Source organism: Eptatretus burgeri, chromosome 1 (assembly GCF_056783735.1).
Source record: "Eptatretus burgeri isolate ZD-2024b chromosome 1, Ebu_testis_v1, whole genome shotgun sequence".
NCBI classification, from domain to species: domain Eukaryota; kingdom Metazoa; phylum Chordata; class Myxini; order Myxiniformes; family Myxinidae; genus Eptatretus; species Eptatretus burgeri.
The window spans coordinates 109,248,740-109,254,545 of NC_140961.1; positions in this window are offsets into that span (position 1 = coordinate 109,248,740).

The following is a 5,806-nucleotide window of genomic DNA, read 5'->3' on the forward strand; positions in this document are numbered from 1 at the left end:
ACTTCTCCTCGGAAAGGCCGCACTTTGTACCCGCGGCTCGGCGCGCGCCCTGTACGAGTCCAGGACAGCCTGACGCTCGGTGCCCACAAGCGGTGCGGGAATGGCCGCAGAAGGAGAGGCGAAGGTGGTGGAGGGTCTAAAGTGGCGGTCCCTGGCCACGGTGACGCTTGGAATGGCGGTGATGCGATGGTTGCGGGATGGTGTGCTGTGAAGGTAAAGGTCGTGGCTGTTGGCGTTGTTGTTGTGAAGCGGCGTTGCGGTTAGTGGTTGTTGTGTGATGGCGGTTGAGACGTGGTTGGCTCAAAATAAAGATAGAACAGAAAAACGGCTATCTTAAAGGGTCGCAGCCCGAATGAATCACATTTATTCCCTCGAAACAACGGGTTTGGGGCTAACTACACATGTACTTACAGAGATATCTCACCTACAGGACCTGAATGGTGGTTTGCGAATTTCGTCAACCACAATATAAACACCCCACACACAATATATATATATATATATATATATATATATATATATATATATATATATATATATATATATATATATATATATATATATATATATATATTGTTGTGGTTGACCAAATTCACAAACCACCATTCAGGTCCCTTCGGTGAGATATCTCGGTAAGTATATGTGTAGTTAGGCCCAAACCCGTTGTCTAGAGGGAATAAATGTGATTCATTCGGGCTGCGACCCTTTAAGATAGCCGTTTTTCTGTTCTATCTTTATTTTGGACCAAGCGCCATTATTACCACCACCAACCACGTCTCAACAGCCATCACAACAACAACCACAACGCCGCTTCACCACAACCGTCACGACCTTTACCGTCACAACTCGCCACCATCGCATCACCGTCATCTCGCGCCACTCGTGGGCACCGATGCTGGACTTGTGTAGGGCGCACACCGAGCAGCGTGTTCAAAAGCATCGCGGACTTACCGCAGAAAAACGGATCAAAAACGACTCACGCCCACTTTTGTTCCGTCCAATCGGTGAGCGAGGGGCGATTTGGCCCCGCCTCCAGGGCGTTGGAGGGCGGTCGCTATATGCAAATTCATGGATCAAAAAGCATTCACGCCCACTTTTCCTCGGGCCAATGGGGAGCCAGCAAGAGAGGTGAAAGGTCGGAGGCAGAGGGTCAAAGATGAAGGAGCGAGGCCACGGGGGATATAAGGGGCCGCGTTCGTCAGTCGAGGCAGTTCAGTTCGCAGGAGGAAGAGTTGAGTTGGAAGCGGAGGAAGAGTTGAGTTGAAGTGGCAGTTCGCAGTTGGGAGTTCGTGGAGTCGGAGTGAAGAGGACGGAGCTGTGGAGAGGCGGCGGTGGCGAAGGCGGTTGAGGGGGTGCTCGCGTCGGATTCGAGGAACTGCGGAGGGAAAGGCCGGCGGCGCGACCGAGGTCGTGGTGGAGACGCTCGTCGCGGGACCCAAGATTTTTGTGAAATCCTCCTTTCCCCGAGCATCAGCAACCCCCTCCTGTTTCCCCCCGCGCTGAGATAGTGCGACAAAGGGGGGCCCCCTTCCCACCCCCTACCAGACACTGTCCGCGAGGCCCGCGGAGTTGAGGCACCACCGCCGCTCCGCGTCTCATCATCAGACGGGTAGGGCCGACACGGTCTCGGCCCCAGGCCCGCCTACCCCCTCATCCTGGAGGGTGGTTCTCTTTTCTTTTGCTTTGGGAATGTGTGTTGTCGGCGCCGTCTGTGAAGTAAAATTGTATAAGTGTTGCCGAGTGCCCGGTAGTCGGATAGATCTGCATTGTCGCATTTGCTTTTTGTCTTCTTCTTTTCCATGTGCTTTTGGTGGAATTGTATATGTGTGCTTTCCGTTCATCGCGAAATAAATGTGCTTATTATTGAACTGTTTTCCCGCTTCGCTTCGTCATTTCTTTCATTGAATCCCCATCTTGCTTCACGTAAAGGGTTGGTCGTGAGCTAAGACGCCCGATAATTAATCGAACCGTCGAGGCCGATGAATAACACCGCTCGGTTATCCCGATAGTACGGAACGGGTCGCTTAAGTGGCCCGTGTCCGAAGTCGACCTGCGGCGAGGTGCGATCGCCCGGTCTACCCTCCGTGTGGGTACTTAGGTAGGTCGAATTTGGCGAGCAACCCTATCCCACGCGGGGGCCGATTGGCTCGATCGCGGTGAGACCGAAAGGTCCACCCGTGACTGGTTCCCGGCGTTAGTCCGAGAGGGTCACGACTGGATTGTCCGTCCGGTGGGCGACGTGCCGCGATTCGAGTTACGTGGCCTTTCGCACGCCGGTGGGCGCGAATACCGCGACACTGGTGTCAGGAGTGGGATACAAACTCATCGCCCTCCTCGCGGCACTGGTATCGGAGAACGGGAAAACGGGCTCTTCTGTCTCCGGCTAAATTCACGGGAATCGGTCCAGGGGTGAGAGGAGCGACCCCCGATTCCCTCCAAATTACGAGCGATTCAAATTAACCCTTTAAGAGAAGCAAGATGGCGTCTCAAGGCGAGTGGGAGCCGGGGGTATTAGAAATGGATGTAGAATGTGTAGAGTCCATGGTCCAGGATGGAATCCCCGTGCAGGAAATGTTGATTGTGCAGGAACACGGACTCGCCCAACTGAACCCAGAGCCCGAAATGGGTGCGGCAGCGGCCGCGGTGTATGACACCTCCCCTCCCCCTCTCCACCAAAACCCTTCCCCAACCCCTGCCGAAACGGCTCACCCAAGCGCACCCGACATGGCCCAGCTATTCACCATGCTGGCACAAATGAATGCGGAAATGACAGCAAGGATGGATGCGAATACACAAAAGATAAATGCGAACATGAACGAAAAGATGGATACAAATACAAATGAAATGAAAAACGAAATGAACAAGCAAATAAACGGAATGGAAGCAAACATGAAGGAGGAAATGAAAGAGCTACGGGGTGAGACGCAGAACATGGGAATGAGCCTAAAAGGAAGCTTGGAAGAACTAAAAAACGAAATGAAAAAGGAAGTCGACACGATACGAGCGGAGGTGACCGGGTTAAAAGAGAAAGTAAAAGGAGTGGGAGTCGCAATGGAAGAAAGTAAACAAGAGAGGGTAAACGAAATAAAGACGGTGGTGGGAAAAATAGACAAAGTAGGAAAAGGATTGGGAGAAGTAAAACAGGGACAAGACCAAATAAAGGAGGAAATAGGGAGGAACACGACGGCGATAGAGAAATTAAAAAGAGAACAAGGGAAAATAAAGGAGGGATTGGGAGCCGTGAAGGAGGACTGTGAGAAAAGACATCGGGAAATGACAGACAAAGTTGAAAACCTGCGAAAGGAGGTAAAAGCGGAGACACAGAAAGGATTAAAGAAGGTGGCGGAGGAATGTAGAAAGAGACATGAGGAGGTAATTAATGAAATGGAGCGGAAAGCCGGAGAAAAGACAGAGGAACTGGGGGAGCAGATAGGAAAAACCGGGGGCGAGACAGAAGAGCAGTTTAGGACAACGAGGGAGGAAATATCCAAGACAAATAAGATGGTGACACAGGTACAAGGGGAGGTGGAGCAAATAAGAGAAAAAGTCGGGGAACTGTCGTTAGGAACGATAGGGGAGGAAATAAATGGGGAAATAAAGGGGAAAATGGAGGAAATGGAGAAGAGACTGACGGATAGGGTGGAGGCCCGGTGTGAGAAGCAGGGTGGCCTCCTTCGGGAAAAGGGGGAGAGGATATACTCCCTCGAGGCGGATCGTGCCCAGGTGGGGCCGGTGTCACAAGGCGGAGGAGGAGGCTTGCCCGATGCGGGGGTGAGCATGCCAAGCTTGGGGAGGGTAGAGGCCGCGGGGTCTTTTGGCCTAATGGGGGTACCGAGAATGACTGTTCCGGGGGGTGTGCAGAGTGCGAGTCCAATGGCTTGGGAGAGTAAGCGGGATGACGCGGGGCACGGACAGACGCGGACAAGGGTGGTGGAGCCCCCGGGCAAATGGCTCGGACCCTGCGGGAGTGAGGCACCGTTGGGACTGGGGAGGTACACTCCTCCCGGAGTCCCTGGGGAACGGGAGGAGACCTCGAAAGAACCGAGGGTGCCGCTACCCCCGTACGATGGCAAGACGGACTTGAGGGCATATATGGCCCAGTTCCAGTGTGTTGCCAGAGGCAATGGCTGGAACGAGGTGCAGGGTGTGGCACAACTCACAGCGGCCCTGCGTGGCGTGGCTTTGGAAGTCCTGACCACGGTACCCAGTGAGGGGGCGACCCTGGAGGATCTCCATTCGGCCCTAAAGAACCGATTTGGCATGGACCAGCAGATCGAGCTTGTTAAAGCTCAGCTCAACGGGCGCAAACGACGTCCCCAGGAATCACTGGGAGAATTGGCACATGACATTCGCCGCTTGGTGGGGATCGCGCACACCAACATGCCACCGGAGTACCGGGAGGAGATTGCCCTGGACCATTTCCTTCGAGCAATAGGGGGCACCGATGTCGGAGCATTGCTCACCGTATGGCGCCCGGACAACCTCCAGAAGGCGGCTGATACTGCTGCCTGCTGGGAGGCAGCCAGAACGCCATTGGGAGGGGCTGGGCGCCACGCGGTGGCAGTCCGACAGGTAGACCCCGTGCACGACAGTGCGCTGGGAGCCGGGGCAACCCTGGGCGACCAAGCATGAATGGAAAGGATGGTGCAGGGCATGTTCGACCGCCGGTTCAGGAGACCTGGGGAGAGGCGGTCGGGCCCGGGAAGGGCGGGAGATGGGCCATCGGGGGGTACCCCAATTCAGAATGGAGGGGGGTATAATTCGGCGTACTGGAGGCAAACACCTTACCAGAAGAGGTGTTATAATTGTGGCGCAGGGGACCACCTGCAGCGGAGGTGCAACGCCCCGCGCAGGGAAAGGCCCCCGCGAAGAGAAGAGCCACGGCCCCCTAGACCACCAACTCCGCCCCGGGTCAATAGGGATAGCCAGGCCCAACCATCACCCCCCCACCAGTCCCCGGGAAACTAAGAAGTGCCGAACATGTAGGGCCGTGTTCAGCAGACTCAGACGGAGAAGAGCCCTCAGAACTGCGACAGGTCATCAGTTGTGGCCAAATTGGCAAAGGTAGCTTAACAATTCGGTGCAAGATTGCCGGCGTAGGGGTAGACGCCGTTGTGGACACAGGAGCAAGCGCCACGATCATCAGCCCTGTGGTCCTTGATTCGAGTGTAGACGGTTGGAATGAGATCCACCGTCTGCAAAACCATAGTTTGCAGCTAGCTACCGGGGCAACGGCCCCTATCATAGGACGTGGTTTCGTGTCGTTTAAATTGGGCACTGTGAAAACCAAGATAGAGGTTTGGGTGGCAGAGGTGTACGACCCATGTCTAATAGGGTTGGATGTGCTGACGGCCGGTGGTTGTAAGATCGACTTGGGCCGGGGGGTCATGCAGTTGGGTGGTGAGGAGTTGCTGTTAGGGGGCGTGAACACGGATGAGAGGGTGGAGCTGGAGGCTCCTGACTCCGTGGTCATTCCCCCGGGTGCCGAGGCGGTGGTCCCGGCCCGGTGGCGAGCACCCCCAACGTGGCAGGGCCCCTGCGGCCTGGCGGAACTACCGGCAGGGCCGTCAACCCCGGGCTTAGTCGTGGGCCGCACCCTGGTAAGTACCGACGGGCCAATAGCGCCCGTGCGGGTGATAAATGTTAGCACGGAACCACGCACTATCAGGAAGGGCACGAAGGTGGCAGATTGCACCCCAGTAAAAGAGGTCGCAGAGCTGAGGGACGATAACGTCGAGTTGGACCGGCCCCAGAGGGAGTCTCCAGACTCGATTAGGAATTGGCCCGGTCCCATTTGTGAGATGGT